General features: G+C 47.0%; 2 protein-coding genes across 2 annotated transcripts in view; one reads left to right on the top strand and one right to left on the bottom strand.

Moving 5' to 3' along the window:
- LOC119449591 (GSK3-beta interaction protein) overlaps positions 1 to 22,735 on the bottom strand; it is an 81,493-nt gene extending 58,758 nt beyond the window's left edge. Inside the window, exon 1 of the mRNA XM_049665325.1 lies at positions 22,582 to 22,735. The gene's annotated coding sequence lies outside the window, so the exon portion shown is untranslated. The remainder of the gene's footprint in view (positions 1 to 22,581) is intronic.
- LOC119449588 (uncharacterized) overlaps positions 1 to 26,909 on the top strand; it is a 378,080-nt gene that overhangs the window by 24,857 nt on the left and 326,314 nt on the right.

The raw sequence follows: 26,909 nt of genomic DNA, 5'->3' as shown, positions 1-26,909 counted from the left end.
GTGGGACGCTGTGAATCTGTAGGATGGGTTGATTAGGCTAGTTAAATAACCAGTTACAACTAAACCAGGGCAACACACTTTGCTCGTGTGTAGAGACTGTAATATTATAATGTTATAATGAGAAATGCTACATGGCTCAAACTGACATATTCTGATTTGCTATAGTGTTATTTAATGTTTTTTCTTCCACTCATATACCGAGCAAAGCTCCACGATGACCATTTTATCAGTTATTTAGGGCATGTCACCTACGTAGAAAAAAAAAAAAGAAAGAAAGAAGAAAGAAGAAAGAAGAAAGAAAAGAAAGAAGAAAGAAAGAAGAAAGAAAGAAGAAGAAGAAGAAGAAGAAAGAAAGAAAGAAAGTAATTCAGTTTACCATTACTGAATAAGGGAAGTGGTCAGTATGTTAAACAAAACAGAACTGATACGATTCGAAAATCCAAAGTTAAGGCAGGCTCTTTCGGCTCTTTCGTATTCTATGTGTCACATTTTGCATCGAGGGTTTTGTAGTCAGGGGATAATTAATAAGCCTGTCAGTGTCAGGGACGTCAGTGATTGGTCTCAGAGTGGGGTCTCATTTTTTTTTTTTTTGCGGTGGTGCGGCCGGCGAACAAAAGACGCCTCGTTCCGCGTACTGTACGGCTGCGTTTTGTCACTGCAACGAAAGCACCGAGAAATAAATGTGGTTCTTACACATTTAAAAGCATTGATTCCGAGTATAATAGCAAGCGGCCTCGCGGTCTGCCATTTGCCGCGGCTTAAGTTTCCGCGGCGAATTCCGCGCTTGTGCACAAAGTTTCCAAAACGAAGTCTTTATACTTCGCTCAGTCCTCAGATTTTCTGTTTTCGCAACGCCTTTCGCATGTCGCAAGCGCGGGCAGGGAATACTTTATCGTTTATAGTTTTCAATCACTGCAGAAACTCCAACATACATTTCACGAGCTGGCCTGCGGACAACATGACTGCTTACTTGCTTTGCGTTCGTAGCTAAGTGCACGTAATCTCGCCATCAGAGAAAGTTCACAGCGTTTGAGATACATCTTATAGATGGTCTACATTCACGTTTTTTTGCGCGCAAGCAGAGACGGTTGTTACACGCTATGTGAACGACGTGGTCTTTGCAAGGGTCTCGAAGCGACGCTGCTGGAGCACCAGCCGCCCAAAACATGACCACGTTTCTTCGCATCTTCCCAGGCATCCTCTTCACATAATACGCGGGGTGCCGCCACATCTCCCGATTCGATGGCTGGAGCTCTAGCTCCCAAAATTTTGCGTGGTTCCAGTGAGACACCGCCGACATACGATCGCTCGGCCCTCTTTTCGCCTTCATTTCATCAGAGCACGCGCGCGGCGAGCGCCCGGTGTATGGGCAGATAGATATATGACCTTCCAGGCAGTGCTGCAGGAGCGGCCGGCTCCGATGGCCCCGCTGGCAGCTTTCTTCTCCTCGTATCTCTTCTCTGCGGCGCTGCGGATTCTCTCCTCTGGCTTTGTAGCCGCGGCTGCGGCCCCGCAATCGCGGTCCAACCCGGCGTTCGCTTTCGGCCGCACGTTTTTCATGCGCGCGCGTCTCGGTCGGCGGCGAACGTTGGCGCGCTTTTGTTGTGCCGAGAAACGGCGCGCTCCGATTGTGAAAGCGCGCTCGAAGACGTCTCGAGTGTTTCTTTCGCGGCTTGCATGGTACCCCTCCTCGCCCTTTACCCTCCTTCTCTTGGGAATAAAGGTGCGGGGGGGGGGGGGGAGGGAGGAGAGGTGAGACGACAACAAAGCCCGCTTGAAGAACCAGCCACAGGCGAATACAAAGTCAGAAGGCTTCGAGCTATATGGCGTATAAGCAATTTTCATTTTTCTTACCTTGACGAATCACCTGGCGCGAAAAGCGAAATTCCTTTCAACTCCTTTCTTTTTTGTTCTCTCTCTCCCCCAAACACGCCCCTTTGTTGTGCGTGCTCTATGAAACGTGACTTTGGCGCCGGATTTATCGCTTCCGGAAAAATTCATTCAATTGTTTGCGTCCGTTGAAGATTTTCGGCGCCATATACTTCTTCTCCAGTGGCCTGACTTGAATGGCAGAATTAAAGATAAAAGATGGAAGGAGTAAAGAAGCTGTATTCGTTTTCTCGAATAACTGTTTGAATCTTGTTAAGATGGAATCCGAGGCAGCATTATGAAAACGCGCAGTTTTGATAAAATGATGGAACTTGCGGTCTCAAATCCACGTAAATTAGCTGATGCGGGAAACGAGAGTATGTATATATTTGAATAAAAGCGCCACTCTCTCACTCCCATTTTAATGCACTTATTTTTTAACGTGGCTTCAGCTATGTGCAGCAAATACAGCCGCTGAAGTGAGCGATTAGCCACGCGAGGAGATAAGGAAAATTAAGCGTTCGCTCTCCGTCCTGTCTACTGGTCACGCCTGGGCGGTACTGTCGATAAAAGAAAGTAGTGCAAAACAGGTGCATAGCGAGAACTACAATTAGCGGCCACAAGTTCACCTGGCAACCAGTGTTCCAAGCAAGTTACCCTTACCAGGTGGCCTTGCTGTAGACCGGGTGCAAACTTATGGGCGTACGGAGCCGGTTTAATGTAGCGATTCCATTTATGCTGTACCACAGGTTATCCGAATATTCATGTACTGTGTTCTTGTCCTCGTACATAGGGACTACAGGCCTACCCGCTGAAGTGGCCCAGTGGCTATGGGCGTTGTGCTGCTGAGCTCGAGGTCGCGGGTTCGTTTACGCCGCATTTCGGTGGGGGCGAAATGCAAGAGCGCTCGCATACTTCGATTTAGGTTAGCCCTAAAAAACTCGGTGTGGACTAAATTAATCTCACAGTCGCACGGGTCCTGGAATTGCTTCTCCCGACAGGTGTGGCCTGCCCTCCACGGTAGCTTCCGCGGAAAGTCCATCGATATCTCGTTCCCGCTTTCCCACACCATCGGTCTTCGCCTTCTCAGCGGCATTCAGCTTTCGGCCTTTAGAGTTAATCGACCTCTGGTCGATTAAATCGGCCGTACGTCAAGGGCATTTCAGATGCTGTCACTTCTTTTGGCCTAGCGCCCAGTCTAAGGGCTTCGCCATACGCCGCAGGTGACGGCCATTGTGTTCTTTGGTGCCTAGATGTCGTCTGTTGCCGCAAAGGAATTAGACACGAGCTTCCAGTTGACGAAAAAAAAGAAAGGAAAAAAAAAGAAACTTGTCTAGCGCGCAATTATAATGTGATGTTACAAAAATCCCGCGCACAAACAGCTGTTTCAGCATACCGAACAAAGGCAAGCATTCTAAAATGTTTTATTGCTAGAAACTGGCTAACTTCACTCGAATTAACAGAACCTTCGACGATCTAGGGTATAAAGCACTGAATTCAACAGATACAAATCGCATTAGCTCTACAGGTAAAATGTTTCTTCAATAGTCACAGGGATAACGGCTTTCTGCATGTTGCCCTAGTAATGCTTCCAGACCATTCCGGACGCTGCCTTCAGAGTCACGCCGCGCTGCCTTTCAACCAGACGAGCGTCAGCGCAGCCGGTATAAGTCCCTATAGGGACTTATACCGGGTGCGCTGACGCTTTTTTTATATACTTTTTTATATATATATAAAAAAGTACCGCCATCCTTTGATCAAACGCCGCTTCGCTCTCTCCTATATCTCCGATTGGACGATGATAGCACGCGCTTTGACTTCTTATATATATATATATATATATATATATATATATATATATATATATATATATATATATATATATATATTTTTCCGCCTCGGAGTCATGTTGAAAGTACCTCTGCGCAGCCGCAGTCTCCGGCGGCGGCGCGCGCCCGGCCTGAAAGTTTCAACGTGGACTTTCTAGGGCCGGCACCGTCGACTTGCTTTCGCAAGCAAAAAATAAAGAAAAAAAGCAAGCGCTTTAGGAGAGGAGTCGACGGAAGAAAGAGTAGATGACGGTACTTTTACTATATAGGGACTTTAGGTATGAGACGACGCGTAGGCTTCCCGCGACAAAAGGCAAGCCCACTAACGTGAGCTCGAGCTACGACAGGCGTTCACAATGCTCGCCACATGGATACGAATAGGATGGCGTTCTACTGTCCGTTCTTTGCAGTCATGCAAAGACTACTCTTCTTCTCTTAATCTTTCCCTTCCCATTTCCCTTCCCCAAGTGAAGGGTAGCCAACCGGGCTCAGTCCTGGTTAACCTCCCTGTCTTTTATTTATGCTTTTTCTCTCTCTCTCTTCCTCAGCTCAAGCACTGCCGCATTGTTCCTCCCTCGTCGGTATACCCCTCCGTCGGCGGTGGCTTTGGTGCCATCAGCAAGGGCCAGCAACGCAGCACCAACTAGACCAGCAACGTGTCTTCTGCAGCAACGGAGGACTCCGGGCGGTGAGGATAGAGTGGTCAGGTGAGTCATTGGTCGTTATGGTTATTGGCGCGTCGCGCATATGGTGCGGTGAGGGATGCGGGTTTGAACTCTCGCGAGAACGTTAAAGACAGCGTCACGGGCATATGCATACAGTGGACGCGCTGAAATTCTGTGACGCTCGTTTTGCTAGCTGAGAGAGAGAGTAACGAGAAGGGAAAGGTAGGGTGGTTAACCAAGGACGTGCCCGGTTGGCTACCTATGTATACGCTTGGGGAGAGAGAAAGGGGAAGAATAGATAAGGAGCGAGAAGAAAAATATTAAAGAGTCACTCACTCACACAGTCAGTCGCAGAGGAAGGTCTACTGTCACAAGTGCTCATTCAGTCCAGTCGCCTACAAGAAGTGCAGAAGGGCTTTTGTGGCCTTTCGCATGCAAGAATGCATAGGCCATTGCCCCAGGGTGGTAGCTGAAATACTACAAGCAGGCTGCAGCTCGCTAAAGCTTCATTTAATACTGTACGGCCGCTACGGCGATTCCAGCGCACCGAATTGATGCCGCCGGCATCCCGGAATGCAGACTGCCTGATTTGTGCTGACACAGGAAAACTGCAACGCGCACATCATGCACTGTGACGTTCACAATTACGTCAGTGTGTACAGGTGCCCCTAAGCGATCCTATAACCGCCTTGTCACTGCCGCGGCTTTACTGCAGACGATATACGTGGCTGCGCGCGCTAAGCCGATCGACGTCCGCATAAATCCGGTTGCGAAGCCGTAAACGCTCGCTTTGCAATTTGCTTGTTTCGTTCAGCCTTTGTCGTTTGTTGCCGCGCCTCGTATATATATCTCGCCGCTCACCTCCGGCCACTGGATCGGCGCATACGTATAGCTATATAGAACGCGTGCGTATGCCGCTATACTGTCGTGCGTGCGTCCGCACCACCGTACCTCAGCTCTCCACGCAGCAGTCGTCAGCCCAAGCGACTCAAGCTTCCCCCCTTTCCTTCCCTCTCCGCATGTCCCTCTCCCACTGTCGTTTTCTCCATTCTTGTGCTCTTGCGGCGCCGAAGACTCGCCAATTGCGTTAGCCTGATTCATGGTCCGTCCGACTTCGGCGTTTCCTCAGTGACTTCACCCATCTCCCTCTTTTTCTTATTTTCTTTTTTTTTTCTTGTTTTATATATCCACGGCATCGTCTCCATTGTCGCACTGCTAGCTCTCCCGCTATCACCCCTCTGGTTCAGAGCTCTCGCCATCTTCGGGTATTTCTGTCCTCTCCTCATATACCATTGGTTTTGCTCCTCGCGTTCTAAAGTTTCTTATTCGTTTTCTGCGCCTCTCTCCCCTGTGTCCCTTAACGTATGGTATACATCTATAGCACAGTGGCATGAATGAAGCACGAACGACGGAACTTCGCGTCGATGGTTGCCAAGAGACGGTCGTGAAAAGAAAGAAAGAAAAAGAACAACCAATGTTCTGTTGAGAATGTTCTTGCCGGCAAGCTTTATACTCGACCTCCCCTCATTCCGTCTTTAACTATATATGCAGCAGCGATTAGTAATGAGCGTTTTCGAGAACTCTCGCACAACCTTTTCCGACCATCGCACTGTTTACTCGGACTTGGAATTCTTGAGTAGGCCACTAATGCATCCATGCGCATGCTTACGACATGGGGTCGTCAAGCTGATTTGTTCGTAGCGTCAGAGCCTGCAGGAGTCGGCGGTACATGAACAGATTACTCAGTGAATGCCTTTTCAACAATATTATTATACCATTACGTGTACTTTGGAACTAAGAACTTACTTCGTTCCAATGAATAGTGCCAACGCATTTCGTTCAACGTCTGCAACACAAACAGCGCCGATTGCATCTGCTGTCTGCACATACAGTGAAGACGTACATTATGGAATTTGACCGATAGTCACCGATCCCGGAAAAGAGAAATTATAGTTGCAATTAATACATGCCTATAGAGATGTCAATTTTTAAATAATATTTTTTATGGGGGGGGGGGGATGAACTCAGAAGCAAACAGCAGAAGATAAAATATGTCAACGGTGCAGGCTTAACTCCATGCCCTCTGCCTGCGCCCTGCAGATTTTAAAGGCTTGTCCAGCCTATACACACTCCTGCTCATAAGTATATATGTGCAAAAGTAAAGCGCCCTGATAACAACTAAAGCTCCTTGATCGATCCTCTTCCGAAACTGGTCGGCGGAAAACATCATGGAGAAGCTTTACTATAGCAACCACTTACGTACAGCTGCATTTATAAAGCGCTGCTCACAACGCTTGGAGATTGTGGTGTCATTCCTTAATTGCGCCTGGTGCCGTTGTCACTTATATTTTCTTTTTACTACCAATATTCCCATGAAAAAAAGGTTCATGCTTCAATTCAAGCTCTGTAATTCTCGCGCATTTTTATTCGTATGGATTATTGTGAATGCGCGTCTTTCTCTTGTCTCGATCATTTCTGTCATTTCTCTGCCTGCAAAACTCTATTCATACTGTGAACCAACTAGCTCAGTCGAACATACATACTGTCTGTTATTTACATCTCCTACGTTATTAATATACTTTTACGAGTACCTCTTTTTGACTTTAGAAGCTTAGAAGGGTTTCCATGAACATCGATCATCGGACCCTGCACTAAGGAGTGTTAAACTTAAATCACGAAGCAATTATTCACTGAGACATATCTTGAAACAAAGTCATACGGTGCACGCTTAACATCCCGCCGATATAGGCTGTCCCAGTTAACCTTAACCAAGCAGTTCAACGAAAGAAAGAAAGAAAGAAAGAAAGAAAGAAAGAAAGAAAGAAAGAAAGAAAGAAAGAAAGAAAGAAAGAAAGAAAGAAAGAAAGAAAGAAAGAAAGGACTTAAAAAAATCATGTTGCAAGATACGTTCTTGAGACCTACGGTGTTTGGTCGTCATACCTTTGGCGACCGAACGTCGTAGGTTTTATAATTGTATCTTAGACCGGTCTTTTCTTAATCTTTATTTTTTTTAACAGCTTAGCTAACGTTAGCTGGGACACAGTGTATATAGTATATCTCGGCGCTTCTATTCCTTCTGGAGACATCAATATCGAGGATGTATATGCGCCCCGTCTGTCCTCCATCATTCCCCGTTCTTCTCTTTGTTTCTTGAAATGCTCGACGTGATTTACGGGCGCAACACCGACACGAGGACGCGCGCTTCGGTGAGCTGTCGCCATCGACAGAAGCCGCACTGCTGAGGCCGCCGCATAATGTGGACACGTTTACGAGACACCACCTGATATCGCGATGACACTAAGCGGGTCTTGAAGTTTCGTTCCCGCGCTTTTGAAATCGTTGGTATCGATCGCGTCATTTGTAAACAATTTTTGTTTTTTACCTTCTCGCAAGAAACCTGATGACTGGCGCCATATTCGCTGCCAGATAGAGGAAGCACGCCCTGAAAACTGAAGAGATTTAAGGGGCGTGGCACGAACACGCGCTTGCCACTTTCTGATGTTGGCATTTCCTCGTCATAATTCATGCATCGCGAAAAGGGACTTGGCCTTTCGTCGCCCATTACTTCCGGCACCCGCTGCCTCGTGTCATTGACCGCGTTGATCGTATACACCGACGGGTGTTCTCGAGTTCGCTCTTGGTTATATATACACACCTGTACTGGCGCTCTAAACAATCAGATAGAACGAATCAAGTTTTGTTTTTAAACGAAGCTCTATATGTCTAGGCGAAATTGTATATGGCTAGGTGAAATCGCCTGTGTACAGAAAGCTATCATCATCCGCATTGGCTCGAGCGTCATCGTCGTCTTGTTCCACAGCTGGCTGCGTTGCCGCTCATCATTCCAGCGTAGAATTTCACTTCTCTTCTGTCGTCGTAATGGGGAGGCCGCGTTTCCGGTGGTATGAGCCATTGCTTAAGAGGGTACGAGCCAATCATTTTCTTACGTAACGGACAGATTTAATTTTGAACCAATATAATTTCGAAGAATCGCAAGCGGCAATGGCGGGCGAATGCTGCTAACCACAACCCGCCGTGGTTTCTCAGTGGCTATGGTGTTGGGCTGCTGAGCACGAGGTCGCGGGATCGAATCCCGGCCACGGCGGCCGTATTTCGATGGGGGCGAAATGCGAAAACACCCGTGTACTTAAATTTAGGTGCACGTTAAAGAACCCCAGGTGGTCCAAATTTCCGGAGTCCCCCACTACAGCCTGCCTCATAATCAAAACTGGTTTTGGCAGGTAAAACCCCATAATTTTTTCTTTTTTCTTTTCCGTTTCAGCTTCGTTGGTTAACCATCTTCACGGAGTGGAAGGGCCGACGAATTTTTGCGTGCATTTTAACGTGGGCGCAGCGCATTCCTCTTGCCCCATTTGTTTCTATCACATTAAGGGAGTCGTCTCTGGTGAGTGGGTGGGGATGGAGGTTGTAGGGGTGGGGAGGCACAGTGTCTGCGATATGGATAACTCCCACTGCGGCTTATCTTGAGAATTGATGGGCTGTGCTGGAAACTATCGGGCAGGCCATGCGTAATCAATGTCCTTCCTCTCTCTCTCTCTTCGACAACACTGCAGAAAGCTGCGAAGGAGGGCAACGTTCTCTGCTCCCGCAGTGATGGTCAGACTGTAAAAATGTTTTTTTGCCCTCGGCGAGCTGACTGTATAAATCACCTACCAAGAAACATTACCTACGGGTCAGCAAAACTGCGTAATATACCGTAGAGATTCTCGATGGCATAGTTAATTGATTTGCGCCTATTCGCAACTCAACTCCGCGCCACGCCTTGTGGCGCTCGCTCTTCTGCGAACCGACACGATGGAAAGAACGCTGCCCCGTGGCGTCACCGAACGACCGAATGACCACTCGTTCCTGGTCTCCGATACAGCCGGATTAATGGTGTTCTAGAGTGGCAGGTCGTTGGGCAAGTCTTATACTTTTCTGTACTGCGTTCTTTGACGCTGCCTGTACTCGTCAATTTCTTTCTTTAAAACAAAGTATTAGAGGTGTGAGAATCTTTGTCGATACGGGCCATTCCTTTTCTATTCGTTTCACGCTGCCCTAAATAAATAAATAAATAAATAAATAAATAAATAAATAAATAAATAAATAAATAAATAAATAAATAAATAAATAAATAAATAAATAAATAAATAAATAAATAAATAAATAATAGATTCCGAGAAACATTTCGTTCTGTTGTTTCGCACTGGTTTAGATTATTCGCGCTACGAATAATCTAAGACTGGGCAAGTCATTATGCCTAAATGCCAATTAAAATGAAAGACGCCGCAGAGACTATATGCACGGGGGAAAATGGACGGGATTTACGCTGTACTAAAGAGTACGCTGTTCCTCATTTCCGCTCATGTTGTCTTGGTAGTATTGTTTTGCAACATGAATTATATTACATTGTTCTATCGAGTTCAACTTCATGTTCCTTCGTCTGAGAGGCACAATGAGAAACCGTGCGGATCTTTAGGTGTGCGCGTGCGAAAGGCGTGTATTTCACACAGGGACTGAGCTTCAGCTTCCGAATACTACTGCTAGCGCATACAGACGAGGACAATGGAAGGCAGGATGAATCCCCAGACACGGCGTTACGTGTCTGTGTGTATTCCAAGATGCCGGCATTGCAACATTAGTTGACCACAGCATCAGGTCAGTCGCCGCGTCTATCTAATTTCGTTGTCTGCAGTATATAAGCCAGCTGGTATAGCAATATAATATTCTGCTGCTCAGCACGTTGTCGGGGCTTCGGCTAATCTGGGGCTGCAGCAGACCTATTCCGATGGTGGGGATTATGAAGCCGCCTTGCGTTTAGAGATCGATAAGGAGACCCCCAACGTGGCCGTTCTTTATATATAGTACAGGTAAACCTATGTGGCGTACTAACAATCTCAGCGATCGCCCTTGGTATACCTGGTACTGCAGGTGACCCTCCAGCAACAATAAAATGGAACACCCAAATTACTTTAAGGAGGCCATATTGTCTAAACACACATGCCGCGCATGAAAGTGTTCAGTGAGTCTAAATGTTCAATGGGAGTGCTGCTTTATTGTATTTTACACGTCCGACTCGACTCCACGAATCACGAGTAATGTGTGCCTAAAACGGTTTCCGTGTTCACTCTCATATTGCTCATGACTGTGCACGCAGGAAGCGAACGGAACCTCTCATATAACACACGGTTCGAGACATGCGTCGATGCGCACATTATGCGAGAAGGCAGCTCGATGGTCGCTGCGGGGGTGTGTACATTAAGCGGAGACGCGCGACGCTCCTCTACTCGCCCCTGCCATCCCTGGCAAGCATCCCGGCCTGTATACGATCGACGAGCGGAGCGGCGCAGTTGACAGCACGAGTCCGATGACGAGCGGGCCGGTTTCGACTGGCAAACCACAATTTACGACGCGATTACCGCCGGCCCTTCCATCAATTCTTTTCCCCTTTGGCTTTCTCCCTTTCTCGTGTCGGCACTTCCTTTCGGCCTCCAGACATCTCTCGAGCCTTTGTTTCTTCTTTCTTCGGGACACTCTCTTTACTCGTCCATATCTTTGTGCAACCTGACTTCCTTTTTTTTTTTTTCGCCTCATCTTGTTCCCCTCCCGCTTATTTCGTTGCCTCCGCTTCCCCCCATGGGCCTCCTCTGCGGTCCTCTCCGGGCACGGGTTCTTCTCGGCACAGAGCCAAAAAAGGCTAGCAGCAGCCGCTGCCGGCGCTTGTTTGTCGCGGCGAAAGAGCGTGGTGCCGTTATTATACGAACGGGGACGATGCACGCGTAGCGGCTACGGGGTTGGAATCGACCCGCAGCTCTTCGCTGCCACCGCCGCTCCATCGGCCCGTACTGGTTCGCAGCCATAGCGTCCGGGTGTCGACCACCGACTGCATATAGTGTCTGCTCATTCCTGGTTGTATGTATGCGAGATCGGCTCCGTGTCCCTGGGCAGCTTCTGCCTGCCCGCTTCCTTCAGCGCTGGGATATCATTTGGACACTGTTCTTCTCTTCTGCCTGGCTAAAACACCACACTTTTACCCCATACGCCCTATAGGCCTTGGGAGTGTCTTCACCAGGAGCTGACGCCTTTTTGTTCTGTTCCCTTGTTTTTCTCTCTGACCATTTCGCACAGTGCCAGGGTGCGAATGCATCTTGCTCAATTGTTCTTTCGAGCCTCGCGCGTATACCCCGTGATCGTAAAAAAAAAAAAAAAAAAAAAAAAAAAAAAGGAACTCACCTCTTTTTTTGCGGATGTTTCGTAACGACTTTTGTGGATGTTTCGTAACGACACAAACTGCTGGTTCTGCATCCACGCATGCGCAACCCTCTTGCCTAGTATTGAGCCGGTATAATGTAAGGGTTCCGTTCGCTCGATTCTATTCCTTCCACCTTTTTTTGTCATTCGCCGTACACACGACCGGCTGATCGGGTTGATAACGAGGCGTAGCGCCGCTCGGACTACTCACGAAGTGCGATAAGGAATATCATTTGAATGGTAGAATAGTCTTGCGTTCTTTTCATTTTCTGTTTGCCATTTGTCATTGGCTCACACGAATCATCTCCCCTGCTATCGTTGGGTTCGGCCGCTCTGCGCTACAGATGATGAGGAATGAACAGAACCTGTATTTACTCGTACAAAACGTTCTTACGCTTGAGCTATTCGTAAGAGCACATACCGTCCAATCGTGATATTGGGCTCGCTATTATCGAAGGCGGCCGGCAAGTGTCAAACAGCGCTTACGATAGAAAAGCTTCACAAAGCTTTTCGTTCGTAAATACTTCTTGGAATTTCTTCTTACAAAGCGTTCTAGTGTAACAGCTTTTTTTTTGTGTGAATACGGTCCCTGCTGGCGCACAAGTAGACGTTGTTTAAGGTGTGCATGGCCGGTGAACTTGTTTAAGCCATCTGCTGAAGTCCAAGAGTAAATTACAGTAGGCCAGACTTGACCTTTATTTTTATTGCGATAGCAATTATATGGACACTTCTACCGGATTTCTGCCGTCGTCGTCGTCGTCGCCGTCGCCGTGAGGTTCCCTATAGATAAAATCTTCGCCGCGCGCCGAATGCCCGAGCGGAAGCATGCGGGGACGCGCGCTTCACGGAGAGCGAACGCACTCAATCACCCACGCGCAAGCAAGGGAGCGGGAAGCCAGCGCCGGAGGGAGCGCGGGGGGGGGGGGGGGGGGGGGGGGGGGGGGGGGGGCGCACTTCTACGCTGCCAACAACCGCGCTCGTCGCTCGTCCGCACCTTCTCTTATCTCCACACGGCTCTGACCTTTATGCGCCGTGTATTCGCCGCTCAGTTTCCGTTGAAGCGATAGACCGCACGTACCTTCGCCCGCTGCGGCGTATATACGCTCGCTGCCAGCGTTTTGACAGTCGTCTGCAGTCGTTCAGTGTGATCTATTCCTGTTTGTTTGTGCGCGCTCACACCACGCTTGTTCATTCAGTTAGTAATAGTCGGGCCACATTTTCCAACGCACGCTACACATGCAATGCTGCCGGGATCGGCAGTGCAGCACTACAGGTGTGTCCCTTCGCACGCGCTGCCCACGGGAAGCGCTTCTCATCAACATCACGGTTTCACACGCGCCGTCTCGTGGTCATCGAGTCTCTCTTCATGTCGGTCTACTTACGCCGCAGCACACCTACTTACTTAATCAGCTCATGTTTACTACAATTCATATTGCTACCAAAGCCGCTCACCTTACTTCGTATGACATTGCTGTGTTGCTATCGCATTCATTGCTTCGCCCTTAGGGCGAAACTGTGACATTTTTATTGTTATTATTGAACACAACACTTAAAAAAGATTGAATGGATTAAAACGCAACGGCAAGTTATAAGCTCGTGTGTGCATAGAACTGTATGCTCTAGATTTTTGAACCTGATGATGTTGCTTCTTCTTATCTTGCAATATTGTTATCTTATTCTCAATACTATCCGAAAAAGAGTTGCCGTCACCATTATGGGGTGACTGGATCTCCTTAATTTATTTTAATTAAAAGAATTGAATAGAATAACTGAACTAAGTTATGCCAGTTGTTATCTGCGTCGTTAAATTGATGTTTCAGTGTCTGTTGCCCTCAGAAAGGTCCGTGTTCTTACTTACTACCTCGGTTCAACGATTCTTGTAGGAAGCGCCGTGTTTTACGAGGAACACCTTGCCGACAGAAAAAGCAAAGGCGAAATCCTCTAATTGCATAATTTATGTGGCCTCGGTGCCGCAAATTGTCGGTTCAATAGCTCCCTATAATTTCGCAAATGTTCATTCGCTATAGCGCGCTAAGATTAGGCCTTTGCGTTCCATATCTTCAAAACCTGCCATATAATGCATGCATGCATGAGATTTAAAGTACCGTGAGCTCCCTACGGTCTGTACAATTCGTGACAGAAAACTTCGACTAATTGCAGGGGGGAAAAAAGGATTCTTTTTCATTATTTTTCGTCCGATGATCGTTCAGGTAATCAAAATATAAATCTGCTACTTCGAAAACTAAGTCTACGCCATAAAGGGTATAGAAGAGAGGGAAGGTAAAAAAAAAAGAAGCATTAGCATCAGCTGAATTGTTTTAAAATATTTTGCTTCGGCCAAAAGACTGCCACTTAGCAAAGGAGCATTTCGGGCCCAGAAATGTCTGTTGGGAAACCGTGTCAGCGTGACCCTCGAAGGTGTGAGAAATAGAGCACGAGCGCTGTTTTCGTCTGTTTGGTGTTCGCCGTGCTTAAACTTGTAGAAAACACGGAACCCTTTCTTCTCTCGACTCTATACGACAAGGACAAGGTGAGCTCGACTGGTGCCAAGTTTTCCAGTGGCAACATCATTTCGCTCGTGTAGTCATCACTCACGGCCACCTGAAACAGCTGTGAACTCTTTGGAACGCTCCCGTGTAGACGCGAATGTCCTTGGCACGTGCTAGTGTGCTTCCGGATTCCTTTAGCGACTGTCTTGTCGTACATCAATGACACCAGGTGTACATCTGTTCATCGCCGAGGGACGACAGCGCAGCGCCCTGACACGTTGCGAAGTGCAGTGTCAACAACTGCAGCACTAAGGCGGCAGGCAGCGAAGCTGCGCGTCAATGTGTACTGCCCTTTGCGCAGTGTTGTGTTTCAACATTGCTTGTTTTCCTTTTATATTTGGTGCAGTGCAATGTATACCTATTCGGCGTACCGTGCATTTGGCGGCGTGTCAACGATTACTGGCATAGTTAGACGCCAATGTTCCATTCTCGTGCACCGGCACGTCGCCGAGGCTACTGTTTTAGACGAATGGAGTCTTTTCAAGCATAGTAAAAAGGGAGGAATACATATGTAGAAACAAGAGATTACCTGCATTTCTTAACGTGAAGCTCCACAGAGACGGAAAGAGAAGTGATTAAGTGCGCAGGTCGTCAGAAGAGGTGTCCATTCCAGGAATTTAACCGTGCACTATAAGTTGTGGATTGACTCACTGATTCTGGAAGATCCGATGCAGCGGATTCTGTCATAAGATTTTGCAGGCCTTCCCTTCCTTTTGTAGTGATATAATAGAACGATTTCAGCTACATCCATTTGCATGCACGAGCATGCAATACCAGGTATCTTCACATGCCTCTTCAGTATCAAATTGTCTAGTTTAAAAACAGCTTCTTGTATGTCTTTCCGTGTTTTTCTGTTAAGCTTTCAACGCCACAGCCATGGAGGGCAATCGCGTATGTATCGTCCCATTACACGCTTTTCATTTTCGAATTCTGTAATGGATCGAAGGACTTGCATGGTGCACGTAGAACATAGCATCGATAGCTGTCGTCGAACTGAAAATGCTGGCGCACTTAAGGATAGGCTATACCTTGTCCAGACTTCCATATGCTGGCCAACCTCGGTCGCGCTGGCCCGGTTTAATTTTTTCCAGCACGTTAGAGCGCCAATTACGAGCCAGCGCTGCGACACAAGCTTAACAACTCCGCGTTGGTGTGACTATTCGTGGCCTTCGTGCTTTGTTCGTTTCATTTTGTGTGACTTCCTCGATCAATCTTTCTCATTTTCTTCTGCCGTCAATTATCCGCTCAGATCTGAGTGGATGAATGGTCCCACTAATTATTTCTCACTTAATTTCTTTTTCTGCTATTCCTCATCTGACAGGCCATAATCTGCAAGACAAACCATTTAAGCTTCAACGACGACGCCGGAATCGTTGATCGCTTGGGTGGACACACGCAATTAAGGACTCATATTTTTACTTAAGTCTAATTACATAGATGTCGGTTAACATTCATTACTTTGTGTTTTGCTGCTTTGTTTTCTTACGTTCTCCAGCTATCTGTTTTTCTTCGGCCTCAGTCTCTAGTTCCATCCTTTTTTTATTTACATTGTTAGTTCTGCCCGAGGATGTTATCTGAGCAATTAGCCAGTTTATCTTCGGTGCTTCGTTTAGTAATATTTTTTCTTGATTAGCAAGAGATTGGAGTCACTTTAGCCCTAAAATACTACGGGCCTTCGCGCCTAAATACATAGATGCTTACTGTCAGACATGCAGAATGGCACGCATATATGGGACCGTATTCACAAAAAACTCTTACGCTAGAATTCTTCGTAAGAGAAAATTCCAGTCAATCCTGATGATTAGCATGATAGTGGCAAGGCGGCCGGACAATGGCAAAGAACACAAAAGAATGAAAAGCTTTGTGAATTCGGCCCCTTCCTCGTGTACACTTAGTTTGCTCACTCTTTTAAAACAGGTCTCATGAGTACAAACCCAAATTATTGCTGCGTGATTATTTTATCTCCAGTGCTAATAAAATTGGCGGTGCCTCCAGGCCTATATTCTTCCAGGAGGGCTTGAATTTATTTTATCTACACCACACCTTTGCTTGCAAACGCTTACTTCGTTAACTTTCTCGCTCTTCGACATACGTTATCGAGTTTTCATTTCCTTGTGTGTTTGTGTCCGTACAGAACTGTAGCTTCATTTCACCTGCCTTACATGAGAAAAAGTCCACGTTGAGTGCCAAATTTGCCGCTTTATTTGAGGCCCTGAACAACTGTACGACAGAGGAAATTCTCATGCTCAGATGGCTAAAAACAGCGACTTCCTTATCAAACTAAACATTTAGCCATTATTAAAAGGAACTTGACACCATATTGGGAAATGGAAATGCGCAGTCACGCTGTCGTGTTTTTACACGACCAACTACTAGAACTTCCTCTACGAGTATACCCCAAAAAGTTATGCCGCTATTTTTTCACATTGCCGCCCGTGGTTCAACTATATACAAATCGCGAGCGTCCCGGAGACCCACATGGCAGAGACTGATGTCATTGGACTATTTCTAAACGCTCATAAGCGATGGTGCTCCGCAGTTTCGCATCGTTGTTTTTCGTAGCACATCATGACCAGCTGTAAACCTGTAAAGGGAAATTAGAGACGCGTTTTGTGTGGTCATTCGCCCTAGAAATAGGTATAAACTGGCTGGACTGATATTAGTGCCTTCGTACTTATCCGTTCCTCGGATTGGCGCAAACTCTGCTATTTGATAAACTGAATGAAACTCCGCCTATGTGTTTCCCACTTTTATGAGACTATTCTCCACAACTGGATATATTACTTGAATGTGGCTAGCTGTTCTCAGTGCCATAACTTTTTTTGTGCCGGCGGTTGATTTGTCAGTGTCTAACTTTTCTATGAAGTATACCTGCTTTGCAAATAAACATTTCGTTGGCCGTCCACGTTCGTGTCCTCCACCGCTTTTATGTCGTTCGCCCCCCCCCCCCCCCCTTTTTATTTTTTTTTACCTTTTAGCGCCGTATCTCGTGCCCTGAAGCGTGAGATGTGAGGATCTTTCCTGTGTACACTCAGGCCGGCCGACCACGTGGTGCATGATCATCGAAAGCGGCGCCGTTTCCTGTCTTGGATCAATGTCCCGTTGCGCTTCCCATGCGGCAAGAAAACTGTCTGTCGTGTGTCAGTTTGGCACACCCCAATTTCCGTCCTTGTGTGTGTCATCTACGAGCGCACAGCGACAAGTTATACGCGTCCTCCGGGAACTCCCTGCGGCATCCCATTAGTGGAATGTCATAAGCAGGTGTCACGTACCTGACACTCGCGTAGCTTTTCTACGAATAGTGCAGCGTTTTCGCGTAAGACGCGCGTAATCAACTGACGTGGCACGTACAACACCTGTTTAGAGACGAGAGATGCATCCACACCTGTTTCCTCGAGACAGTGTCGTGGTTGCAGGTCGCGCGTCGCGTTATTCGAAAGCGTTCTAGAATTCCTTGTACGTACACAACGCTGTGAGTACACGAGCGTGGGATCTAGCTTGTTTTAATCACAGGGAGAGGCCTTCGTCCTGCAGTGGACATAAATATAGGCTGATGATGATGATGATGAAGTTCAACACGGCAGTGATCGTGGACCTAGTACGTTTCTGTCCATATCTGCCACTTGCAATAATTGCTTAATTCACTTACGCTCCTAAGACCACCCCGTTCCCTAGGAACATGCACCCGACACATAACCTCGAGAGACGGAAGGCAAGAGCCAAGGCACTCCTTCAAGACATAGATCAACATAAGCAGCAGGCGGTGTTCGTTGACGCTGCCTGGGTTAAAAATAAGGATGCGTATACCTCCGTTGTTGTAGACACTCAAGGTAACATACGGGATGCCATCACCGTCTATACAAAGGACCCAACAGTAGCAGAACAAGTAGCCATCGCCTTAGCCATCCGGGCAAATCGGTGGACACATATTTACAGTGACTCTAGAACAGCCATACGCAACTTTACTAACGGATATGTGACACGGATAGCAACCAAGTTACTAGACAAGGTCAACAGTGAGAGGATCGAAATTCGCTGGTTTCCTGCACATCTGGGGGTGGTGGACGGAACTCGGAGAAACCTCAATGAGGTGGCAAATGAAGCAGCACGAGGACTTTCTAGCCGTGCTCTTCAAGACCGAGCAGCTTACACTTCACATGGGGAACACAGGGATCGATTATTAACATATAACGAAATCACGAAACATTATTATTTAAGCAGACGGGAATACCCAGTGCCACACGGTAAGCTTTGCAGAGCCCAAGCCGTCACATTACGTTTGCTACGTACAGACAAGGACATACCCAAGTCCATATTTTATTAACAGGATCTATCCGGAGAGGGAGATTCAAACCAATTGTAATAAGTGCAATGGCATCATTACTCTTGACCATATGCTTTGGTAGTGCCCCGCGATCTTCGCAGACTGTGACAAGGAACAAGAATGGTGGCGGCAAATGCTACGAAGTGAATCACTTTCTGACCAATTACGGGCAGTCCAGAAGGCCCGCGATGTGGCTGAAGGGCTCGGCCTGACAGTCCCAACGTGGGAGCGGCCCGCGTCAACCCAGGGTTGACCTTCAGGACTCAATAAAGTTCTCCATACCATACCATACTTACGCTCCACTCGTTCGTTCGTGCGTTCCTTGTCCTTGTGAAATGCATAGGCGCAGTAGAAGTATACATGTAGAAATGAACACATTAACGCGTGTGAGTTTCTGTGCATGTGTTCCTGTTCGCGGCACTCCGTAATTAATTTCAATTGAATTGAACTTCAATTTTACTTAGCAAAAAGCGTAGAGTGAATTTCCATGTACTGTTTAATTAATTTGACTGCTGTTCAAAACAGACTGACCTGGGTCTCTATTCACAATAACGTTCTTACTGTAAAGCTATTCGTAAGATCAGGTACCGGCGAATCATGATGTCGGACGTATGATTACCGAAGGTGGCCAGCCAATGGTAAGCAAGCTTTATACGAACGAAAATCTTGGTGAATTCAGCCTCAGATGACTATTTCATTAAGGCAGAGACGGCCATCTGGCGTGATTGGGAAGCTGTAAACTCAAAAAACAATCAAACGCTTAGAAAAGCTCCTGGAATTGGATCTTTAATCCTCGGAAGCTGGAAAACCAGAATCTTGACCGTACAGTCTACCATCTGTTGTGCGCCGTGTTACGTAGTTCACAGCAAATTGGTGGAGGTGCCTTGCGCATAATAGCCACGAGGAAGTCGCGTCAGTTGGAACACATCCTGACGGGCAAAGCCAAGATTATGAAATGTGTTCACGAAGAAACATAGGCGAGCAAAGCGCTCAAGAAATGAGAGAGGGAAGAGCGGTTTGGAAGTCGGCGCACAGAACAGAGAGGCAAAAAAAAAAAAATAGTAAGAAGGGAAAGTTGACCTTTACAACACCTTCGTTAAGGTGTTAAGCGGTGCGTTAAGCGACGTCAAAAGCCATCGTCACAGTGACATTTGACTATAGCATTCGCGAGCATTCGTCTTTTGTTTTTTCTGCACAGACGATATAGGAGGCACGAACCCTGCCGGATCATCATCGTCATCACGATCATCGTCGTCGTCATTGTCTTTGTAGTTAGGCTGTCGCTATTTTTAACTCTCGAACATTATGGTTTGCACTTCGCTTTCAAGACATGTAAGCGCTTTAAAAAGAGCGACGAATGCACGTACGAAGCAATGGCCTGCGGACGCAGCCGTATGGAACAGCTAGGAAGCAAACAGGTTAGCAGATTATGCGGACGAAATTAAGAGAACAGACAGAAACAAGAAAAAAATGAAAAAAGAAAAAGCAAGAACATGTAATCCGTTTAGTAGAACAATGAACAGGGCTAGTTGGTGCACAATCCGTGCTCGAACTGTTGACAAGTAACCGCCATCAGGATTGAAAACTGGGCAAGTTGGTGCACAATTATCTTGTGATATATGTAGCGCTCGCGAAACACTAGAAATGACACAAATGAATGTGCACATGAGATGTGCTGACTCGCAATTAAGATTTTTGGAAGAACACTAGAGATAGAGAGAGAAGTTTGTTTGAAGGGAAGAACACTAACATATACAATATATCTATAGGCACAGGAAGCATCGGCAAAATAAGACAACGAAATACAGATATGTCGCAACACCTTGAAACTCTTAATCACATGGGTATACTAACCGTTCAATTTTTGCAAGTGCTATAGATACAGTCGAACACAAAAGATTACGGACCACGGGATCTGAGAAAAAGCTGAATATCTCCGCAGCCTCATAACGCAGTCTGGTATTCGCATTTATGGCCTCTAATATATGTGAACGACATTGTGATGTACGGTTTTACTATAGCTGCTGCTATACAGGCTGATCGGAAATTCAAAGTTTTCTGAGATCCCGTGGCCCGTACCGTTTGTGGTTGACTGTAAATATTTGCACGTGCTGGCAAGGTATGTACATATATTCATTATCATTCATGTAAATGGATGGCTGGATAACGCTTGGCCTATCCTCTTTCCTTCTGATATGAAAGGCCTCAATCAATTCGCGCGCAAGCTGCTCTCGGTGGCATGAAAGCATCATTGTGTCTTCAACTTTAAGAAGTGGCGAGTAGCCACATTCATTGCAATGAGCGCTAAGGGAGTAATGTTTTGCTTCAGAGAGTGAATGCTTCATGTTCATTGAGTCTAACATTCACCCATCTTTCGGTATGTCCCACATATGTTTTCCTGCAAGAGAGCGGGATTTTGTAAACAATGCCTACCTTACATTCTACGGCGAGGACGTTGTTTCTTAATCACCAAATAACCTTGCGGGTATCACCGCACTGACAAAGAAAATGTTCAGTGGGTAATGGGATGACGTAGGATGTGGTGTGAAACACGTGTCGAAATTCGTGCGATGTATGATCGCCATTGTTTACTAAATCCTGCGATCTTGCGGTAAAACATATATAGGACAGAGCTTAAGATGTGTTAGACTCGGATAACACCAGCGTCCCCTGTCCTATGCAAAACCGTACTCCATTGGCGCTTCTTGCAATGAACATGGCTGTTTACCGCTTTTTGAAGACACAATGTTGCTTTAGTGCCACCGACAGCAGCTTGCGTGCGAATTTATTGAAGCTTCCATATCAGAAGGAAAAAGAATGATTGCGTTAGCCAGCCATATATTGCCCTGAATGACAATGAATATATGTACCTTGCTAGCACGTGCAAATATTGAACGGTTACTACGCATGTCCCTAAGATTTTCAAGGTGTTGTGATATATATATATATATATATATATATATATATATATATAGTGGCGAGTCAGCGCGTGTACTGTGCTCATCCTGTGCTGCCGTTTCGTGTTTCGTGAGCGCTACACAAATAACAAGATGCCGTAACCACCACCCTGGAGCTGTCGCTACGCGTGTTCGCGCGTTCTCGTGCATTTTTTACCACACAGATTCTCGGAAGCCAGTTCTGTAGGTGGTTGGAGGCAAGAATGTGCTTTGGTTCATTAAAAAGGGACGCATCTTGTTATGGGGCAAGTGCAGGATGCGCTATATATATAGCGTCTCGCCCCATCGGCGGCAGTCGCCAGCGACAGCTGGCGTGCACGTGCAAAATGTAAGGACAAGGAAGAACGTTCGCATCAACCTGCAACGTCGCCCGTCAAGTATTCAACAATTCAACATTTTGGCTGATCCGGAAAAGTGAGGTCACGCGATGCTGAAGTTTCTATCGGGCGTGCCAACACATACTGTAGCTTTCGACAATCTGACTGCAGCTTCACGTGTTGTGAAAAAAAAGAAGAAGAAATAAGGAAGAAAGGATGATCGCGTATTGCAAAAGTACTTCGTCCCCTGTAACGGGTACTTGCAATAATGATGATAATGATAATGACGACGATGATCAGCTTTACGGCTGCTCAGCTTTGATTATCATCATTATAATTAAAATTAAATTATGGGGTTTTACGTGCCACAACCACGATCTGATTATGAGGCACGCCGTAATGGGGGACTCCGGAAATTTGGACCACCTGGGGTTCTTTAACGTGCACCTAAATCTAAGTGCACGGGTGTTTTCGCATTTCGCCCCCATCTAAATGCGGCCGCCGTGGCCGGGATTCGATCGCGTGACCTCGTGCTCAGCAGCCCAACACCATAGCCACTGAGCAACCACGGCGGGTGTCATTATAATTCGTGAACATTTTCCCACTGCATGGCAAATCAACGTCACGGAAAACGTTACCGTCGCAATATCATGGCATCATGCTCAGGCATGTACTGACCCAACCTCAATTCGACCTCAATCCATCACTGACCCGACCTCAATTCAACCTCAATCCGACTGTCTCGATTCCCAGGGCTGAGACGCATTCGAGCACGAGACGCCGTAAAGCTGCGTGCTTCCTCTTCTTGGTGAGCACTCACCTTTTATATACACACAAGGTGCGACCGTCGTGCACTTCGGGACGACTTGCTTGCAAGCACCCGGCGGGAAGACAGGATGAGTCGGGTCACCTCCGCCCGCACTCTGGTGCACCCTGCTTATACGAGGTTCTGCAATCTGTGCCTGCGTATACGGGAGTGCATACGTCGGCTACGGAACTCCACCGGGCATCCAATGTGCGCGCGCAGCTGGCTGGGAGGCTGGCTACGTCGTGCGTCATTCAGGACGCAGCAAGGCACGAAAGAGGTTCCACGGTGGAGGAGGTCAGTTTGTGGGTGGGAGGGAACGTCAGGCTTCCTCTCGGAAGTAATGCACTGACTCGCGGCTTGACTTTGAGTCCCGGAGCGATATTTATATAGGGACGTGGTCCGTGTCGGCGAAAGCAGGCGGCACGAACGAACCGACTGGAGTATTTTGGGTGCCACCTCCGCCAACCCGAGCGCACGCGATGTGCTGACAAGGAATCACCTGTGAGGAAAGCTGTGGCTCGCACGCATGTTGATTTGCGGGGTATCGTGTGGCAAGCAGGTATTCCGAGCTCTCACCTCTTGACTCGTTTTTCACTTACCTCTATTTTGCTTTCTCCTGCGTTCTTTAAAGACACGGCTATTTTTCTGTTTATTTTGCCCCCCTCGCGGTTGCGAGAGTGACTGCTTAAAAAATGGCAGTTTTTATTTAAAGCGGCAGGATAGCGCCTTGGTAAAACACTGTTTGTGTGTCCTGCATAATTTGGGACTGGCGCTAATGGAAACGTAAAAAATAAGGGGGGGGGGGGGGGGAGGGGATCTTGGGACATTTTCTTACTCTCTATTTTATGGAATTCTAATAAAATCAGCGAGGCTGAAGAAAGACAGAACACCCATATTGTTAACTTGCCCTCTGTAGCTGACTCACCGTCTTGTTTGTTTCAGTCGTAATTGAAAAACTTGGCATAGTGCCCAGCTTTAGTAATGCCATTCGGTGAACTTCGTTAACGGCGGTTCACGCCGGCAAGCTTTGCCGACTGTGCACGCTACCAATCCTGACCGTTTGCTTCAACCAAGAGCGCAACAGCTGCAGGTCTTCCCGGCTGTTAAACCAATTACGACAATTTCCGCGAGAAACGCCAGGCGTTTGTGTAACAAGAACTGCCTAAAGACCCTAGTTTCTTAAGCTGCGCTGAAAATGCCATGCTATGCGCGTTTTATTTGCAGCCCGTCGCTGCAGCCTCACGTGCAAGCTCGCGCGAGCAAACGCCGCTGGCGCGCAGCGAAGCATAGACCGCTGCATAGACGGAACGCGCAGAGTAATACATTTTAATGGCCGTACTTCTTGCGCAGCTTTTACAGCGTTGCACCTGGCTGATGTATGCAACGGAGTATAGGATGGCTAATTTAGCAGTACAGAGTTTTGAGGCACATAACCGTAATCCGTAGCGTTCATTTAATTAGGAATACATATTTTACTGGTTTTTGCGTTAGTAAATGAAAAATCAATGCGTTAGAAATCGCGTCGAATGCGTTAGAAATGGTGTAGGAAACGCTACGCGTTAAAAGAAGCCGACTGAAGCCGCGGCTCTGCAGCCGGCTTTAAGTCAACGGTAATAAAAGGTCCCAACAGATGGCGCGAGAGCAGGGCGAACGCGGTAAATTTGAATTGAATTCAGCAAAATCTCCATTGCATCCATCATGGGAGGAGTGAGAGGGGAGGGGAAGAGCGTGAGGGGAGGGAGGGTGGACAAGAGAGGGTGTTACTTATCAGGGGTGGCAGAAGACTATCGTCTTTCGATGTCATTTGCAGCGAAGCAAGCAGATATGCGGCCAACTTTTTTTTTTTTTTTTGGGGGGGGGGGGGCGCAGTACCAGGTTGTTTCAAGGATTTATGTCAGATGCCTTAATGCGGACGTAGATTTAAGCTGCAACGGTTAATGCGACAACCTTGGCTGAATTGCTGGTTGCCATGGTATACAGCCTGTAGCACGAATGCTTTAGAAAAATAACGGAAAACCAGGGAGCGATTGAGAGAGCTCTGACTTCTATAGCTTCCGTTCCACAACTGTTATCTCGGTAAGTGAACGGCAGAGATAGCAATAGACTTGGTGGTGACACAGGGGGCAAGCAACGCAGCACCAATTTGCCATCGCCAAGTTATATAGGTTTGAATAAATGGTCTCGTTGACTAGTCCCCCTAGCTTCCGCCTCTATATACTTCAACATTACCACGCGTCCAATCGGATCGCCTCATTCCCAGGCGAGATTTGCTGCCACCGAGCCAATGTCGTAGTAAATCAACCCGAATACGACACTTACGAGAGCGCCGAATCTACATCGCGCGCGGTCGCCGATGCTCGCCGATTGCCGCACGAGAAAGTGTCGTTCACGAATGCTACGGCGCAGGTATATAACGCCCCGCAATACGCACAGCAAAATGCGGGAGATATACGCGGATATCGGGAAGGCGTTCTAGCTCTGCGGTGACAAGAGTCGATGATTTCCCCGGAGGATGGAAGATATATTGACACCCAGACACGTCGGTCACTACTTTCGCTTACTATACACGTTGCACGCGAATGTCTCGCGTAGGCAAAGCGCTCCGTGTCCCCGCGTGTTTTTCTGGGACAAGGTTGAGATAAGCTGTCGGCGCGAAGTGTTTTGTGCAATCTCGAGAGGATGTTGTTGCAGCTGAATATGGGACGTACTGCTTACGTAAAAAAATTCCGTACCCCTTAGCCGTTTCTTTTTTTTTTATTATCATACATATTCGCATTTCTCCTTCGATCTATGCACACAAGAATACCCATATGCGTAAGAAGCAAATATACGCAGCTCTCCGCGCATTCTGAAATCTGTTAAAACGAACTATCCGCTGTGCGTTACTCAAGCGTTTTGAAGTTTTGAAGTTTTGCTCGGCTGGACGAATGTTTCGAGCCGTGATTGAAATTCAGCATAACCCGCGCGTATCTCTGCACAACCTGCTTCAAAGCGGTGGCTGTAGCTGTGCACCCGCCGGGACTGTGCATCTGATTGGCGCGGAAGCATATATGTGGCAGTACTAGCGTAGCCTTTACGAGTTTTCACGAAAGAAACTGCCGAATGCATGTTCTAAAAAATAAACCGAAAAAAAAAGAAAGCCGGAAAGTGAGAACTTTTCTTGGTGCTGCTCGTAAAACAGCGCTGAACTTTCGCTGCAAATCTATCCGAGACAGAAGCTGCTGCGCAGAATTCGGGAGCCGCATGAGAGTGGGTGGGGGAGTGAGTGCGTGCCTTGACTTTGCATACTGACACACACGCTCGGTGCACAGCCAGTGGCGCTGTTTTATCGAACCGGCACTTTATTATCGACGCTCGGTTTCCTGTGCGCGGCCTTGCGGGTCGGTCCCGAATTGAGGCGCGCAAACCGTGCGCTGCGGGAACGCTTGGTCTATATAGGTCCGTTGAGATTTCTCAGCGTCGACAGAGGGGCGGCTTTCGCATTTCACAAAGACAGAAAAAAAGGAAAGAAACGGATAATTGCGTTTTCATATTTTTCTTAATCGAGCAATGTACCGGTGCTTTTAACGCGGAACACTCACTTCATGGACCTAAACGTCCGAATTATAAATGTTCAAGTGCCTATTTGTCCCTATACGTATAGAAAGAATTGTCAAAATTAGGCTCGTAAGGCACAAACAGCATTCCTTATCGCTAACTGACGTTGTGATAATGGTGCTTGATGTTGGGGTGGTGGTGGTGGTGGTAGTAGTAGTAGTAGTAGTAGTAGTAGTAGTAGTAGTAGTAGTAGTAGTAGTAGTAGTAGTAGTAGTAGTAGTAGTAGTAGTAGTAGTAGTAGTAGTAGTAGTAGTAGTAGTAGTAGTAGTAGTAGTAGTAGTAGTAGTAGTAGTAGTAGTAGTAGTAGTAGTAGTAGTAGTGGTTGTTGTTGTTTCCAACTTGCGGAACCCTGTAGGAGAATTGAATTCTTTCAATAGTCTGGAAACAGGGCCAAGCGAGCGCATACCCCGCATTGCAACGCGTTTAGTGTGATCTGAAAAGTGTAAGGTTGTATCAACAAGTTCACCGAGATCATTGATCTCATAGACCTTACACAATGGTAAAGATGCTACAGAATAAGAAAAATAAAGGCTTGCTGTTTTGCATGTGACAGTCCTGACTTTGGTCTTAGCAGCATTCAAGGTGACGTTATTATCTTTGCACCATTCAGAAAAAGATAACAGTCAGACTGCATGATGCGACAGCCATCAACAGTACTAATTTCATCAATGAATCAATCGATCGATTTATCGATTGTTGTTGATACAACCTTACACTTTTCAGAGCTAAATCAAGCTAAATTG

This window comes from Dermacentor silvarum, chromosome 4, assembly GCF_013339745.2.
Source record: "Dermacentor silvarum isolate Dsil-2018 chromosome 4, BIME_Dsil_1.4, whole genome shotgun sequence".
In the NCBI taxonomy this organism is placed as follows: Eukaryota; Metazoa; Arthropoda; class Arachnida; order Ixodida; family Ixodidae; genus Dermacentor; species Dermacentor silvarum.
The sequence above is the reverse complement of the archived record's forward strand: the minus strand, read 5'-3'. Positions and strand labels throughout refer to the sequence as shown.